The 19,189-nt window shown below is 39.0% G+C and overlaps 1 long non-coding RNA gene across 1 annotated transcript in view; it reads right to left on the bottom strand.

The window, feature by feature from the left end:
* LOC129137498 (uncharacterized) overlaps window positions 1–11,118 on the bottom strand; it is a 34,846-nt gene extending 23,728 nt beyond the window's left edge. Inside the window, exons 1-3 of the long non-coding RNA XR_008540097.1 lie at window positions 10,912–11,118; window positions 10,517–10,649; window positions 9,614–9,767 (exon numbers count right to left, since the gene is read on the bottom strand). This is a non-coding gene — a long non-coding RNA (uncharacterized LOC129137498). The remainder of the gene's footprint in view (window positions 1–9,613; window positions 9,768–10,516; window positions 10,650–10,911) is intronic.
* Between the last annotated feature and the right edge of the window lie 8,071 nt (window positions 11,119–19,189).

The raw sequence follows: 19,189 nt of genomic DNA on the forward strand, positions 1-19,189 counted from the left end.
ACAACAACCAAAAAAACCCACCTCATATCTCCAAGAATTCTAAGATTGCTCATCAAAATTATAGGAGCCAAGTGAGGAAAGGGGGTTGGAGGTGGCGTCTCACCTCTCTAGACTGTAGAGATTCACTTACTCTCCTCCTTTTTGGTATGATGCCTCATTTATATCCTTGTCTGTGCCTGGTAGCCCAAGGCTGGAGTTTCTGGTTCATTTTCTCTAGGTATCAAACTTACAGTCTTCCACTGAAGTTGGTAAGTGTTGGTTACCTGGTCTCCCTAAATGGTAGACGTGACTTGAGGATCTGAGCGACTTTACATAAAGTCATATGAAAAACTCCTCTGAGTTTGATTCTGCAACTCATTCTGCCTTCTGAGACAACTGGAGTGTCTAACTTCAGGGGCTTTCTTAAGTTCTCAGACACAAAGGGGCTTGCGCTTCCTGGATTCCCCAGCTGCTTCCATTTTAGGAAGTCAGTTTTCACTCTTTCATCAGTTTTCTATCTTCTAAATCTGTGTTTTCATCACTTTTCTACTTTGATTTTCTGTCTTGTTCTCTTTGACTTTTTAGGCTTTTGCCTCTTTCGGGCTTTTCTTGTCATTTTAGTGAAAAGTTGGGAGGGATCAGTGACAAACCCAGATATTCCTTCACCCATTTTTAGCTGGAAATCCATAACAGCATTTCCAGGTGATTATTGTCCCATTTCACAGATAAGGCAACTGAGGTAAAGAGAATTTTTAGCATACTTAACGTCATAAATTGAGTGAATGAGCCTGTGAATTTGGTGCTCTTTCCTGGGGAGTAGCTGACTCTTGCCTTAATCCTGGGCTCTATCCAGCTAAGCAGTCATTATTCTCCTTAGATCTAACCAACAAGCTCCAGCCCTAGATTTATGAGTCTGCTCTGAACGCTGAAGTCTGAAGAAAGATATATGTGATTTCCAAAGTTTCATGCTCATCCCTCAAATAGATCTTTAATTTATTGCCTTGAAATCCAAATAAATAAAATATTGTATATGAATGATGTAATGGCTTCGGGCCAGAGCTCCCTGTGATCCTGCGACAAATTTTGGATTGGTGTTGCCATAAAACGTCCCTGCCCACACCTCAAAACCACACATAAGCCGTCATTAATCTCTCGGCTTATGAGTTGTGTTACTATCTCAGATTGATTCAAAAATATTTGGGTGTGGGTGCATACAAAGAGTTCACAACATTGTTATATGAACTGTAGTAGATGTTTAAAAGTTAAGTAAAAGAAAAAAATGAGTTAATGCTGAATATCAGAGTCCAGGGAGATCATACTGATTCCTTTGTTTACATTTAGACATTCTGCGATCAATCTTTACTTTTTACCTTACTTTTTTCTCCTAAACATTTTATTATAAACTTTTTCACAAATATGGCAAAGTTGAGAGCATTTTACAGTGAGCAATCATCTCTTCCACCTACTTTCTACCATAAGCATTTTACTATACTCATTTTTAAAATCACGCATCTATCTATCCCTCTGTCCATCCATCAATTCACTTGTAACACATTTCAAAGTAAATCTCAGATACCTGTACACTTTCCCTAACTACTTCAGTGTGCACATTATTAACTAGAGTTGATTATTTATTTACAATATTTTTCTTTCATGTCAAGATTTATACATAACAAAATGCAAAAATCCAGTTTCCATTCATTGAGATTTTACAAAAGCATTTATTTCTTGGTCTTTCATTTTCTCTTGTAGTCTATGCATTTATTTAATTCAATAGATGTTATTAAACACATCCCATGTGCCAAACATTTATAATGACACACATTAATATGATGTATGCTAGACAGAGGAGACAGTGGCTAATTCTCATGTTGGAAGTCAGGGAGTTAAGCAACAGAGAGAGAGAGAGATGTTACAAAAAGCATTTATCACTGAATAAACCCATGAACAAAATTGAAAAGAATGAGAAAATATGGTGTGTTTAGGGCAAAATGCATTGTCTTTTGTAGCCTGAGCCTAATGAGAGTATGCATGTGTAGGAGGGTGGTGAGTAAGAGACGTAATTATTTTAAAAATTCGAAATTCAAAACAACATGTATTAAAAAGTTGGCAATAAATGAAGTGCTTCATACTATAGCACTGAGCTTATGAGAAAGCCTGCACTTCTTCAGCTGTTCCTTCTTGAACCAAAATGACAAACTGACAACTCAGATTTTAGCCTGTTTTATTTCATTGATAAACTGCTAAAATTTAGATTTAATGCATGTTTGATTTCTGACTTTTGAAATTTGTTTGAAATGTTTGAAAATTGACTACACATTTGCTCCCAAATGTCTTAATATAAATGTTTGGGGAAAACAACCAAGTGAGTATTCTAAAGTGTGAAAAGATCACTATGAAAAATGCTTCATTATTTAAATCAAACTATAAATGAGTTTGCCGCAAACTGGAAAATAAGGAGAAATATTAAGACTCAAAGCCTTAAAATAGTAAAAAAAAAAAAAATGAAAAAAAGAAAACTTTTTCTTAAATTTGTGGATTTATGACTATGAACATGACATGGTGCAAACCTTGTCATCATTCATTCATTGACCCAATATGCTCTGATGACAGATGCATAAGAGGGGCTGTGTGTGTGTGTTTCCCTAAAGAGGACACTATTTTTCTGACTCTCCAATTAACTCTCTGACTTCTCTGTACTACTCCTGGTTTAGGATCTCACGTCAGACAACATTCTCTACCTGCATCATTATTTTATCCATCTATCCTGAGTGATTTGCACTTCTGTGATAATGACTACTGTATTGTACTGCTATATAATATGTAAAAATTTAAAAAAAAATTGAGGGAGAAAATGAGCTTTGGTTATTTATTTATTTATTTATTTAGAGACAGAGTCTCGCTCTATCGCCCAGGCTGGAGTGCAATGGCACAATCTCGGCTCACTGCAACCTCCACCCCCCGGGTTCAGGCGATTCTCCTGCCTCAACCTCCCGAGTAGTTGGGATTACAGGCATGTGCCACCACACCGAGCTAATTTTGTATTTTTAGTAGAGACGGGGTTTCTCCATGTTGGTCAGGCTAGTCTTGAACTCCTGACCACAGGTGATCCAGCCGCCTTGGCCTCCCAATGTGCTGGGATTACAGGCGTTAGCCACTGTGCCCGGCCTATTTATTTTTAATCTTGAAGTGTTACCACCATCCCTGGTGCAGAATATAAGTATGTGATCGGTAAATCTTTCTTATGCTGATATATATTACTCAGGCAGTGAATATTAAATTAGTTCAGAGAACAACGTATATTATTGAAGAGGGAGTAGTCAGGGGGAGTTTTTTTTTGGGGGATAAGGAAGGATGGGTGGAGAGCCAGAGTAGGGGCTAAGAAATCAAAGATGGCTATAACTGCACATGCAAGGGAATAGGGATGTACGTAAACATGGTTCATTTGAGATCAGCAGGAATGTTCCCTTTTGGCACTGATGCAACTTATTTTACTTTATTCCCTCTTTCACGCCAGAATTTCAGTTTTAGCCTCCTTCTTTCTCTTTGACATTGAACAGAAGGGGAAGAGGAAGGAATTCAAGATAACTGGTCAGAAGGTACTGTTTTCCATCAGACACACTCATCCACTCATCCATAAATCCATTCATTTTTCCCATTTATCTCATCCAGTTATCTACCTATCAAGTCAAACTTGTACAAGTAAACCTAGTCTCATCCAAAAGAACAATGGATATCTAATTCAAAAAGGAGTAAAAATGATGTCTTCTGGCTGGAAAATGAATTGAAGAGTTAAATTAGCTAGACAACAAAGGGTTGGCAGAAAGAGGTACAGTCACCAGGCAATAAATCACTCTACCAATATCAATAACAATTAATGTATTGAGGAATTTGCAAATAGCTATAACTAGTGCCAGATCATTCTTCATGCAGTGAGAGAGCACAAAGAGTCTAACCACTCCTTAAGACACCTCTGCCAGCCCAAAGCCTTCTGATGTCTCTCTCAAATATTACTGATGTTCAGTCACAAAAATTTACTTGGAAAAATAATCCACCATTATAATGGGCTACACAGACCCACATATGAGTAAAGAGCCTATTTATTCAGCTACTGAAAATGCTGCTGGAAAATACCTTTCAGCAACCAGTTATCTTTGGGAAGAGCCTTGGCGGAAGAGTACTGCCTTGCCCAACTGGTGCAGCGTGCATCCAATGTCTGGTTGACACAGGAGTGTGAAGACCTGTTTCTTCACTCCAACTCTAAAAGGCCATCCCAGCTTCAGATGTCCTCATGACATCACTCGAATCCTTTGTTAAAACTACCTTGCATCTTCATCACTCCATCTATCTAATTTTTCCTTCCCTATCCTTTTGTAGGTGTTGATTCCAAGAGTACTCTATAATAAAGTAACTGCAGCATTCATCTCCATCTCAGGGAATCAAACCTGCAGTAGAAACGAAGACCTATAGGGGAGCTTTCCAAGGGAGGCTCAGACAGATGCAGATGATCTACTGAGGCCCCGTAGTCACATCCTGTCTATGCAGAAAGTAATTCATAGTTCTCTGAGATCAGCCTAGTGAAAGCCACACTAACAAAACAGCTTCATTCAAAACTACCTTATAAGCAGGAGGCTCAGAGAATCAACACTCCAAGACAAGGGTGATCATACCACATTAATTAATCCAATGTCTTTAATTTACTATGAGGAAATGAAAGTCCATAGGAAATCACTGATGGGGCAGAACAAGGAATTCTGCCATTAGTTTTATGATCCCTCAATATGTCTTCCTATTTTATGTGTACTAACTAGAAAATTGTTACTCTTAGGATGTCAGGAACAAGGGGGACTATAATAATTAGGGCTTGAGTATCACTTGAGTCTTCACGCCATCATGAGTAGGAGCTCACCAAAGGAAACTGTTTAGTATCTCAGGTCAGGTCATGTAGGAAGTTAGCTAATAAGTTAGCTAATAAGATTTTTCAAATCTTATTCTGTGAGACACACTGTAATCTGGTAACTATTCCCCCATGTGGGCTTCTATCAACACATCTATATTTCCACCCATTCTTTTACAACTCTTTCTAGATATGATTGTGGGCAATCTTTTGGATTCACATCAATATTTTCTTGTTACTACACCCTTTTTCCCCTGCTTTCCTCACCACATGTGTTACTGACAGTTCTTTATATTATTTAATGATATTTGTTCAAAGATATTTAGCAAGGAAACCTGATCTGGAACTAGGACCCAGAACTTCCAGTCCTGAAATTTTGATTCCAGTAAATTGATGTAGAAACCAAAGGCACAGGTAAAAATAAGAAGTTAGAAAGGGGAGGGTTTGATTAGTAAAAGAAAATAGTGCAGTTTTACATATACAGGTATAAAAGGGGGGACATATTGTAAATTATTTTTAATGCAAGGCTAAAAATTGGAAAGTTAATCGAGTGTTCAATGGGAGCCAATAAGTGTTTTGAAGATCATGAGAATCTGTTGGCTGTATGATTTATTGGAGAAGAGAAAGTTTGGATGTGGAAAGTGAGCTAGGGAGACCGTTGCAAGTTTAGGAATGAAGCTATGGGGATTTGCAGATAAAATTAGAAGGAGAGAATGAATGTTAGATGTGTTTGAAAGATTGATTCTAAAAGAAGTAGAGTGGTTAAGTGAAAAGACTCTGGAATTTGGCATTACTAAGGCATGGATTTGCAACATACGTCCACCACATTTGTTTTGGTATAAACATCTAAACCTCATTTTCCCTAATAAAGTGGGTATATAAAGCTTACTTCACGTGGAAAGTATTGATACCCTACAAATGCTGGTTCTAATACTATGATTTTGAGAGAGGGCAGGTAGGGGATCCAGAATGACCCCCAGGTATCTCACTTAGATGAATGGATTGGTGAAGATGGATTTTCCTGAAATAATAATAATAATAAACTGGGAAGAAGGATTGGGGAGGTTTCAATTCAATTTTGAAGCAGTTGGTTTGGAGGTACTTTCACAACACCAGTTGGAGATGCCCAGGTATTGATTGGATATATGAGTATGAATTAGAGAAGCATCATCTGGCTGAAGAGACAGATTTGGGCAATGACTCATAGAGATAAATAAAAATGGACACCAAGTAGTGACTGGCAGAATAAACGATGTGAATCCTTAAGTCTAAATCTTGTGAAACAATAAGGATTGCAGTTTGGGAAATGGGATGGAAGGTTATACACACACACACACACACACACACACACACACAAACACACACACACACAGTGAGAGAGCCTTTAGAAAGATATCAATAGAACCAACAACATGGATTATGAAGAAACACAGAGGTGAAAGAAAGAATGCAAAAACAGAATGATATGTAAGCATGCGTGGGTGCATAGGGGTGTAGTCATCGTATACTCCATAACAAAATTTCTAAAACTGGTCTCTACGGAACACCAGTCCCATGAATTAGCTCCATGAAAGAAAGTAGAAGGAAACTTTGGGTATTGCTTTAAGCTCTGACAGTCTCAGAGATTCCTAGAGTAAAACACCTTCTTAAAGAATCTCAGAAATTTAGCAGTAAAGCAATTTGCTTAAATCAAGTGATACGGTTTGGCTGAGTCCACCCAAATCTCATCTTGAATTGTAGTTCCCATAATCCCCACGTGTTGTGGGAGGAACCCAGTGGGAGGGAATTGAATCATGGGGGCAGTTATCTCCATGCTGTTCTTGTGATAGTGAGTGAGTTCTCATGCGATCTGATGGTTTTATAAGGGGCTTTTCCCCACCTTCACTCTGTACTTCTCCTGGCTGCCACCATGTGAAGAAGGATGTACTTGCTTTCCCTTTCACCAGAATTGCAAGTTTCTGGAGGCCTCTCCAGCCATGCTGAACTGTGGGTCAATTACACCTCGTTCCTTTATAAATTACCTAGTCTTGGGTATGTCTTTATTAGCAGCATGAAAACAAACTAATGCATCAGTGTTTTAGAAATTGCTTCTCATTTTCCTACTCAAACATCTTTCATCAAATTAGAATTATTCAGGACAGAGTGCAGTGAATATTCACCATATGATCAAATTCCTCTAGAAGGGGCCAAAGAGTCACAGGCCTCAAGGAAAATAATTGGAATGAATTGGTAGAAGGGAAATGAGATTATAAGTGATAGAATTAATGCCTGAGAGAAAAATGGGAGGTAAGTGTAGGCTTTATTTCATGGAATAAAATAATGGTCATCATTTGTAGGAGTACTATGCTTAAGGGAATTTTTATTATTTTTTTCTTTTTATTTTGAAATAATCATAGACTCACAGGAAGTTGCCAAAATATGTACCAAGAGGTCCTATATGGCCTTCACCAACTTTTCCCCAATGATGACATCTCACATAACTATGGTACAACAAAAACATCAGAAAATTGACATTGATATAAATCACAAGGCTTATTCAGGTTTCACCAGTTTTATATGAACTTATGTGTGTGTGTGTGTGTGTGTGTATAGTTATATACAGTTTTATCACATGCGTGGATTTGGGTAACCACCACCACCACCACATTCAATTCAAGACACAGAATGTTTTCATTGCCACAGACTACTTATTTGTCTTATTCTTTTCATCCTTTATATTATCCCACCAATCCCCTACACCAACCCAAAGGTCTGGCAATGACTAATCTCCATCTCCATAATGTTTTTTTATTTCAAAAATGTTATATAAATGGAATCATACAGCATGTAATATTTTGAGACTGGCTTTTTTTCATTCAGCATAATTCCCCTGAGATCAACCCAAGCTTCTGTGTGTAGTCGTAGTCCACTCTGTTTTTACTGCTGCGTAGTAATTAATGGTATAGATGTACCACAGTCTGTTGAATTATTCACCTGTTGAAAAACATTTAGGTTGTTTATAGGTTTTCCCTATTATGAATAAAGCTACTATGAACATTTATGTACAGGTTTTTATATAAACTTAAGTTTTCATTTTTCTAGGATAAATGCCATAGTTATAAAGTAGTTGTATATCTAGTTTTATGGGAAACTGCCAAACTGTTACCCAGAGTGGTGGTACCATCTCACATGCCCACTAACAATGAATGAGTGATTCAGTTGCTTCTCCAAATTTTCAGCATTTGGTGTTTTCTCTATTTTTATTATTGCCATTCTAATAGGTATGTAATGATATCTCATCGTGGTTTTAATTTGAGTTTCTATAACAGCTAGCGAGGAACATCTTTTCGTGTGCTTATCTGCCATTATTTGCTTATATCTTTGGTGAAATGGCTCTAAATGTATTTTGTCCATTTTTTAATTTGAACGTTTTATTAGTTTTTTGTTCTCTTGAGTTTCAAGAGATTTTTATATATTCTAGATGCTAATCCTTTTCCAGATACATGGTTTGCCAATACTTTCTCCCAGTGTGTAGCTTGTTTTTTCATCCTCTTGATAAGGTATTTCAAAGAGCAAATTTTTAAAATTTTGACAACAGCCAATTTATCCTATTTTTCTTTTATGGCTTTTGTCTTTAGTATCAAGTCTAAAACATTTTTGTCTAACTCCAGATTTTAATGATTTTATCTTGTTTTTCCTTTTTTTCAAAAGTTTTATAGGTTTACATATTTTATTTAAGTTTGTGATCTATTTTAAATTGATAATTGCACAAGTTGTGAGTTTAAAGTCCAGATTTAGTTGATGTTGTTATTGTTTTGCCTGTGGATGTCCAAATGTGACATTTGGACTCTTTTCTTTTTTTCAGACGGAAACTCGCTCTGTCACCCAGGCTGGAGTGCAGTGGCATGATCTCAGCTCACAGCAACCTCCGCCTCCCAGGTTTAAGCGATTCCTCTGTCTCAGCCTCCCAAGTTGCTGGGATTACAGGTGCTCACCACCACACCTGGCTATTTTTGTTTGTTTGCTTGTTTTTTGAGAAGGGGTTTCACCATATTGGTCAGGCTGGTCTCGAACTCCTGACCTCAGGTGATCCACCCACCTCGGGCTCCCAAAATGCTGGGATTACAGGTGTGAGCCACCGCACCTGGCCCATTCGGACCATTTTTAGGCAAGGCTACCCTTTTGTGCTTTTGTCAAAAATCAGTTGGGTGTATTTGTATAGGTTTATATCTGGGTTCCCCATTCTGTGCTACTGGCCTGTGCCCTTCTCTCTGCCAATACCAGTCTGCCTTGATTATTATTGCCATAGAATAGCCTTAACACCAGACAGGGTGACTCCTTTACCCTTTTTTTTCCACAGTTGCTTTATCTGTTCTATGTCTTTTGACTTTCCATATGGATTTTAGAATAAACTTGTCTATGTCTACAAAAAACCTTGCTGAGATTTTAATAGGAATTGTATTAAACCTACAGATTAATTTGGGGGAGAATCAACTTTGTATTCTGTTGATTCTTCAAGGAAATGTTTTAAAATATTTTGTTTTATGAAGAGACTTCAGCAGTTATAGAAAGTGAGCGATTCAAAGGGGGTATGTTTAATTGAAGTGCGTCACTGAGGAAACCGACAGGGAAGGCTTGAGGGTTCAGGTGGAGGGGCTCAACTGCAAACTCCAAACACTCAGATCAACATAAACTGAAAGGAAGAGAATCCCAGGGAACTCACTGACCAACAATGAGAAGAAAGAAGCTATACTTGACCTTGAAGCCGGACTTCCAGATTCAAAGGGAAATGTAGACTGTATCTAGAAAACCACATCTAGTTCTCATCTCCAGCGTGGTGAGAAGCCAGAATGAAAACATCTCTGAGAACCCATGTGAACAGGGCTCTGCAATAAATGAACTGCAGTTTAGACTGCAAGAGAGAGAGAGAAAAAATGAATTAGGAAAGCCTGCTGCTTGCTGCTCCAAGAATAAAAGCTGTAGGTGTGGCCTCAGGGGCTTCCCAGTCTCGCTTCCCTTCCAGTATTCTGCCTGAATCCATCTCTAATGCAAGAGATCACAACTCTCCATCTTTGGGTTTTGCCCAAAGGCACCTGCTGCCTGCCTTTACCACCTGAGTTCATGTCCTCTAACGCTGTGTGATCACCTGTCCAGAATGACTCTCCTCACTCTTGTACCCATTCTTCCTCACTAACAGTTCCCACCTATACTAACCCTGGCCCTGCATTACACGAGCTGCTTAGCTCACCTGCTGATAACTGGCTGAGAGCATAGTATACCTTCATCCATCAGAGAAATGACAAGAGTTCTGCAGAGAAATGCCTGAAATAGGACTGGTGAGATACTGATCCACTTATGGATGTACATGTAGGCTTTCTGGTGGAAACTCACACTCTTTTTTTGTTTGTTTTTTTATTTATACCCACTGCTCCATTTGCATCAAAGTCATAAACCTCCACCTGCTACCACCCACCCCACAACACAACGCTTCCTAATTTACAGATTGCAATCTCCTGGTAGCTTTCTCATTTTTTCTTGGTAGGTTTAAAAGCTTGATGCCACCAACTGTTTCTCCCCCATCTGCTTTTCTGTGTTCCTTCGGAGAAGTAAAGCACAGCCTCTTGTTGCACCTAAGCCCCTCCACATATCAAGAAAGCTGACTGTGAGAAGCCTTCGATGAACAGCCTCAGGAATGCAAGGTTTGAAGTGATGCACTCTGGAATGGAAATGCCAGTTGCACCACTCCACACCTTTGCCACCTTTGTCACTTTTCTCTGATGCACCATCTCTTCATCTGTAAAATGCAAACAAGAATTCTTACCTCATACTAGTGTTGATGGGATTCTGTGAGATGATGTGCTGGAAATATTCTGAACATGGATAGTGATGATGGTTGCACATTGTGGTCTGGAAACCACCACATTGTACTCTTCAAAATAATTAAAATGGCGAATTTTAGGTTATGTGAAGTTTGTCTCAAAAAAAAAAAAAAAGAAAAGATTTTAAAAAGTATTTAACACAGAACCCCATAGCCAGAATTCAGCAAATCTCATTACCTCCTCATCAGATGAAAAGTTGCAGCTCCTGGCAGAAAGCCTGGGGCCTTTTGCTTTAGACCAAGTGAAAATTTTAGGAGGTAAGTCCTAAAATCCGAGAGCATTCGCTGGGAAATACACAGGGGTAGAGCTGGAAGGACTTTCCATGTCTGCTGATCATCCCAACAGCCTGCTCCCCTCAGCCACAAGGTTCAAGAGGCACCCTTGGCCTGGACTTTCCTGGCTCTCTCGTCCCTCTTAGCCCTGCCCTTGTCCCCAGGGCTCTTCCCTCTGAGAAATGATTGAAGAGTTGGCTTTCAGACGTTGGTCTCCAAACAGCTCCAGAAGCAGCTGGAAGATTTCATGTGGATGATGATTGTTCACACTTTGACCCATTAAAAAAAAAATAAAACTAAAGCGTGGGAGAGGATGGGTCAGTCAAAATAAACCTCTTCTCTGGAAGACATCCCACAGCTGTGTGCTGAGGCAGCACAGTGTGGAGGTATTGGAGCTTCCAATATGCATAGTTGTGGTTAGGAAGAAGAAGAGAAGACGCCGGTTCATAGGTCCCCACAGCTTCATGGTGGCTCCAAACCAGGAATTAGATACACCTTTCCTTAACACTCGGATTTGTCAGATGCTGAATGCCCTCAGCATTTCAGATTCGATTGAATTCCTTTCAAAGATGGGATGACACCAAGAGCAAGTTTGTGGTTACTCCATGGAAGCCTGAGTTGGATAATGTGTTGGGGTTCTGGGTCAGGAAAGTGCACATCAGAATCATGGTTCCACCAGCCTGGGCAACATATTGAGACCCCCATCTCTACACGAAATAAAAATCTTAGCCAAGTGTGCTGGTACATGCCTGTAGTCCTAGCTTCTCAGGAGGCTGAGGAGGGAGCTGACTTGAGCTCAGCTGTTAGAGGTTGCAGTGAGCTGTGATCATGCCACTCCACTCCAGCCTGAGTGACAGAGCAAGATCCTGTCTCAAAAAAAAAAAAAAAAAAAAAATCATGGTTCCACCACTTACTGATGACCTTCATCAAATCACATGACCTCTCAGGTCCTCAATGTCATAATCTCTGAAATGGTTTGCCTTGCTGTTTCCTTGGGAAGACAAGAAGTTTTGTCTTAATGCGATGAGCTTATAGTGTCTTTCCCATATAAGACCCTCTATTCCTGGTAATAATAGCAGCAGCAGCAATGCCAATCATGTTGATATAGTTAAATCCCCTGATGTTTCATCATCTTTTACCACTTTGTATCACAGAAATGGTCCAAGCAAGGCAGACTTATTTCCAGCTGATGTTTATAGGCATTGTTAACCAAGACAGAGGGAGGGACACCCGGTATCTGGCAGCAAACCAGATTAAAACTACCTGCCATTTAAAGTTTGCAAATAAACTTCTGGGGAATGATAACAGCTATAATAATAATTATGTTGTTGTCAGTAGGATGGTACTCCAAGATACTTGTCATGCTGCCCAGAGCTTTTGTTTTCAAAGAGAGATTATCAGAATAATTGCCAATAGTTATTATAATTTACTTAAAAACTAGCCAGCTCCAGCCTCAGTGATTTCATCAACAGCTCCCTAGAATATATTTCTGTGCTTCACCTTGAAAAGACAGGTGTGATCCAAAGATTAAAACCACAGGATAAAATCACCTTCAGTCTTACCAATCCTAACTTGGGAACGATTGTTCAGGCTCAGCATTATCATGGAAATAAAAATCCCCCTACCACAAAAGAAAGGGTAAGTTGAGCTTTGATACGCAGGAAGCCTTAGGAAAGACTCTAAATCTTAGAAGACATAAAAATCAAACAGAACTGAGGTGAGTTCAGTACAAGAACTGCCCAACTGAGAAGGTCAAGAAGGCAGGAAATGATGAGGAATCATGACTGGGAGCCAGTGACCTAAAATGAGATCAGCAGGAATGTGGCTGTGAAAATACAGTCCTGCAGGGATGAGTTCTTTTGAAAGGTCTTTACGCCTGACATTGGGGCTCTCAGCGTAACACTAGCAACCTGGTATTGGACCCAGATCATAAATAGAACTGTCCCCTTGCATGTCTCCACTCCCTAATTAGTGCTTAATGGAATCGATTAGGTAATGAGTGCAGGTCATCAGGGAATCAAGCACCATGTGCCCTGACAGGGACACAGAAATATGCCTTATAGCACTTGCTACTTCCTTCCAAGATAAACAGAGTTAACAATTTGATGTATGTTCCTCAAGACCTACTGTATTAGTCTGTTTTCATGCTGTTAATAAAGACATACCCAAGCCTGGACAATTTATAAAGGAAAGAGGTTTAATGGGCTCACAGTTCCACATGGCTGGGGAGGCCTCACAATCATGGTGGAAGATGAATGAAGAGCAAAGGGACATCTTAGTTGGCAGCAGACAGGAAACAGCATGTGCAGGGGAACCATCAGATCTTGTGAGACTTATTCACTATCACGAGAACAGCACAGGAAAAACCTGCCCCCATGATTCAATCACCTCCCACTGGGTCCCTCCCATGACATGTGGGCATTATTACAATTCAAGGTGGGATTTGGGTGGGGACACAGAACCAAACCACATGATCTACAATCCAGTCTGAAATTTAAAAGCACTATCTAAGGCTCCAGCATTCCTAGGGTTCAATCTTTGCTCTGCCACTAACAGGGTGAGTTTGGTCAAATAACTCTATGTCCTGATTTCCTCATGTGTAATATGGGGTGATACTGCTCTGCTACTCTTTAGCAATTTTATGAAGATTTAATAAATGGATTAAACAATCCAAGTAAAGAAAGAGGAGGGGCTCGGTAAATGGTATAGACACAACGGCTATCTTCCCACATGAGAATATAGATGAGACCATTATTTTTAACAACTCTAGAATATTATATTTTATGGATGAAACATGGTTATTTAGCCAATCCCATATGTAAGCATATTATCATAACTTCCATTTTTGTCCTTTCAAACAATGCTAAAATAATCACTCTTGCACCCATTGTCTTTATACCTTTACATAAATATTTTTGATTAATAAATTCTTCGAAGTGTAGTGCATTAAATATCTATCTTCGAGTTGTCCTCTAAATATTCTTTGAGTCTTGGTGGGTGAATGGGGGTTGTCTAGAAGGACCAAGACATGTTTGTGAAAGGAAGAACTCTCTTGAGGGGATAATTTTATAGACTGTAGAAACAATGTATATAAAAGTGTGGAGGTATAAGAGAGTACAGGTGTCACTCTGTGTTTCAGTCCTAGAATGAGAAAGATGAGGCAAGGCGGGGTTGATCGGCAGGAAAGGGATCAGAATAGAATCTAAGCTGGCCGGGTGCAGTGACTCATGCCTGTAATCCCAGCACTTTGGGAGGCCGAGGCAGGCGTATCACCTGAGGTCAGGAGTTCGAGACCAGCCTGGCCAACATGTTGAAACACCTTGTCTACTAAAAGTACAAAAAATTAGCCGGGCATAGTGGTGGGCACCTGTAACCCCAGCTACTTGAGAGGCTGAGGCACAAGAATTGCTTGAACCCAGGAGGCAGAGGCTGCAGTGAGCCGAGCTCACGCCATTGCACTCCAGCCTAGGCAACAAGAGCAAAACTCCATCTCAAAAATAAATAAATAAATAAAATTTAATTTAAAAAAAGGAATCTAACCTGCACCCCCTAGGTGCTGATGACTGATAAGCTCTTAAAATGTTCAGCCTTATCAAGTGATATGGCTTCAATATAAATAGTAACAGCTGTCTACTAAAGAAGGATTTTTCAAAGCCTGGAATACAAAATACCGACAGTATTAAAGAAGAGTGTTCACGGTAGTATGAGCACATGACGTTAAATATTAGATGATGTAAACATGTAATGTTTTTAGTAATCAGTCCAGTTAATGAATTTATTGGTAATCTGTCTTTAACATCTATCTGAAACCTTCCAACCTCCCTTTAAACAACAACAGTCACAAAAGAGTAAGCATCAGGCTTAAGAGTCTTTCAGAAGCAGTAATTTCTTGCTTTGTTTTCTGTTCATTGTATGTATTTTAAAATGTATTTCACATTGTATTATATATTATATATACAATTGTATATAAGATGTTTGTTGTATGACATTTTACTTGTGATTGATAATGGTTTTTCACTTATGAGAGACGTATGCATTTCCTTTATGAAAAAAATTTAAAATGTAAATTAATTTTAATAATGGAATTTTCGGAAATATCCAGCTAGCCTAAGAGGGAAAATGTAGGAAATTAACCTTGCCTAATTTTTCCAGGATCAGCCAATCCTAATCAATGCAACTTTGGTTTTAGCAGGAAAATCATTGAGTAGAACCAACTCTAGGCCTTGGTCTTGTTCAGGTGGTTCTAGAAATTAAATCAACTTAAAGCACGAATGACTCGAGTTGGAGCATAGAGCTCACCACAGGAAAGTGATTGCCCTCAAACCCTCTCCCATCAAAGTTCCCATGACCGTGACCACAGCAAAGAAGCCATCCTGAGCTCTGGCCTTTTATTTAAAAATCCATTCCTGGAGTAGAAAGAAAATAACTGAAGATGTTTTGATTATTGGTGTACCAAATCCTATTTGGGGATTGGTTTACTAGATTCAAAGAGTCACGCCCAACCTCAATAAAAAGTTTTGTAAATTCATGCTTGCTAGCGTCCTTTGAAAAATAAACCCAAGAATAGTTTTATTCCAATACAGCACGCTCTCAGCACAAACATGTGGCAGATGCTAGAAACTTAGGAATCAAATCCAAATTGCAGACACACGTTATTGTACTCCACAAGCGGGGGAGCAAACGCAGAATTGGCCTAATTTGAATATTTTTTTTTCTGAATTGCGCAAATGAAACTACATATTTAGGAATTTTTTGCTCACATAGTATTTATAGTTATTTATGATTCCTTGAGATTTTGAAGCATTATAGCTCTGCACTAGGCTTTCCAACTTTTGTTTTTGTTTTTTTTTCTCTTCTAAATGCCAAGAAGGCTGAAACCTATGCTGGAAAACCAGTGGGGATTAGATGTTTTTTAGGTCACAAGTTAGAAGATTCCTAATACTCACAGACATTCTACGTCTAGGAATGTTTGTTAATTTGAGCCCCTCTCTCCTTGTGTATCTTAATCTCTCAACCAGCTGTCTCCCATAAAAAGATATTTCTGTTTTTAGTTACAAATCTGTTTACAGATAAAACTCACTCATGAATACACAACCACATGCAGAGGTTGCCTTTTTTTTTTTTTCTGCTGATAGTATAGAAATAACTCCAGATGAAAAATATTAGTTTGTTTAGAAATATAAAATGCATTCTGCCTTCCCCAGTGGGGGCCCATGTTTTATAGATGTTCAAGGTCTTTTTGTGTCCCTGTGTGAGCCTCTCTTGGGAAGCACAATCTTCTCTTACCTCTGTGATTTAGTTCTTTTTCAAACTGTCAAAATTGTTGGGTTCCTAACTGAGGAATTAACTCCTTGCAAAAGGCAGGTATTGGCCACCTAAGGAAAAGAGGTGAAGCCAAGAAATAGCTTCTCGTGCATCAGCATCAGTATGTTTACTGTTACTTGAATGACCGATTTAACTCCCCACTCTTATTTGCTTGTGGGTTGCTTACACTGGAAACCATCAGGTAAGAGATTGTGTTTTCTTATCTTGTCTTCTTCCATTTCTTTTAAGACCTAGTACTGTGCCTGACACATAGAATTCAGTCGATTTTCAAATATATTGTTTGCTGTTAATTGAATTAGTATAATCATGTTAGACAATAAATTATTCAGAAAAGAAAATATTTACACTTGGCTTCTTTCCCAGTTCTTTAGAGTTTAGGATGCCCTCTCTCCCTTGTATTCATCACCAATTAATTAGTCAAGAAGAGACCGTTCTAGTTCCTCCTTCCCTGGATTGGTTGTTGTATTCTGAGCAAACCTCTTATAACCATGCCTTGTTTTTCGTTGAAGCTCATTTTATAAAAGGTGGTACAATGTATCATAATCGCCAGGTGTGGTGGCTCACACCTGTAATCCCAGCATGCTGGGAAGCTAAGGTGGGCGGATCACTTGAAGTCAGGAGTTTGAGACTAGCCTGGGCAACATGGCAAAAACCCATCTCCTCTAAAAATAAAAAAGTTAGCTGGGCATGGTGGCAGGAGCCTGTAGTCCCAGCTACTTGGGAGACTGAGGCAGGAGAATCGCGTGAACCTGGGAGATGGAGGCTGCAGTGAGCCGAGATCGTGCAACTGCACTCCAGCCTGGGTGACAACAGTGAGACTCCATTTCAAAGAGAAAACAATAACAACAACAACAACAACAAAAATGTAACATGATCCATCCAATGAACACTAGCAAATGAAGACCGATACTTTGTCAACCATGTAAAATAGCCACACATTGCTCCATTTTATGGTTGAAAAAATCGAGGTTCCTAGAACACGAATTACTCAGATTCACCAGACAGACTCCAGTATTTGACTTCAAATCATCAAATATTCCATCACTTGAGACTGCATCCTCTAACAAGAAGAATAGAAGGAATAACTTCAAGTAAATACTTCTGTGTGTCAAACTCCATAGTTGTCATTTTATTTGTCTTCCCTTATTGTATCTCACTAAAATCTGAATAGATCGGTATTAGTAACCCGATTTTGGAGCTAGGGAAATGAAGACTGAGATAATTTTTGCAAATTGCCCAAGGACATAGGACTAGCTCATGGATCCATGTTGCAGAGATCTCACCATTTTGGGAAGTGATTGTCTTTGTTTAAGTACTATTAAATAGCTCAAGCACACTGAGAAGCCAAGGTAGGAACTATTTAATTTAGCATACATTTTCATTATAGTATTCAAAGATGCAACATGCCCTGAAGCATTAACCCTGGTTTTCAAATATTTCTATGTAGAGCTTCATGCTGCAGGTTCAAATCACCAGCTCTCAGCTAAAAATATAGCTGCTGCTTGGTGACTAGAAGACCACTTTGACAATAATTGTGGTTGCAAGAGGTCACACATTCTCCCTCTATCCCTATAAAGTCCTGTCTTCCAATATTCTAATCGTACTAACAATCAAACCAAGATCCTGGAGGAAAAGGCATTTGTTTAAAGTATCCCTCATGACCATTTATTCACCTGCCCAGATATACAAGTCAGAAAATTAAAAACCTGCTTTTCTATTTTTTCCCACAGTCAATTGATTTTTTTCCCATAGGATTGCCTTCCTATGGGATTCCATTCTCAGTTTAATGATTACTCTCCATCCTCACTCTGATTTCTCTGTTTAAACATCATATGTGTGCCTTGTGTATATATATATACACACACACGCATAGGTTTTTGTATGTGTGTATATATATAGATATATACATACATACATATATTGTGTATATATATACACACAAACACATACACATATATATTTTTAAATTGTACGTGTATTATATAAGTATATATAGATTTTATATATATATATAATTTAAAAATCTGGACTACTATAACAACTTCTTAACTGGTGTTTTGTTTACTCCTGTCTATAATAACTTCTCTTCATCCTTCACAAAGGCTTCCAGAGTAAGAATGATTTCTTAAATATCATCTGATTGTTCCAGCATCTCCATGTCCATTTCACACATGCTGATTTCTTGTGTCTTAGGAGAGTAAGAAAAACTCTGGAGCAACAAGAGCCTTTTAATGTCATTCTCAACATCCTCACCTGACCTTATTCCCCATCACCACCCCTTGTACTCCAAAGACTCCAGCTCTGCTGAATTTCCTAACACTTTCTACACAGCCCAGACCCTGTGGTTGCCTCTTTCACTTTGCACATTCCATTCCCTCTCCTGAATGAATGCCCTTTGAGGGTCAGAATCAGGTAGAAACTATGTCTCCCAATGCCCAGTGACTGCTGTTGGACTATGGTGCTCCAAGCAAAATTAAAAATGGAAGATTCTGTTAAAAAATGCTCTGAATGCTCATCAGAGTTGGGGGCAGCCCAAGACCATTTGCCATTTCCAGAGATAGATGCTGCAAGTGAAAAATGAGCTGACAAACTTAAAACTCTACAGAAACCACTGGGGAGAGGATCTGGCAGCTTAGCAAGCCAGGTTAATACCTGAATTACAAGGAGTTTGTGAGCACCCTCAGTTGCAGGACTCAGCTGTGAACAAAAGTCTCTGAGGTGGGCTTCAGGTGCCTGCCCTGCCACCACCTGACTGTGAGCAACGGGCAACCTGGTTCTTTTAGACTCCATCAACCTCCAGGCTCTGGGGAATCACTTTTTTCCTATTTTAGTTTTTCAAAAGCATCCACTGGGTCTTT

This window comes from Pan troglodytes, chromosome 18, assembly GCF_028858775.2.
Source record: "Pan troglodytes isolate AG18354 chromosome 18, NHGRI_mPanTro3-v2.0_pri, whole genome shotgun sequence".
NCBI classification, from domain to species: domain Eukaryota; kingdom Metazoa; phylum Chordata; class Mammalia; order Primates; family Hominidae; genus Pan; species Pan troglodytes.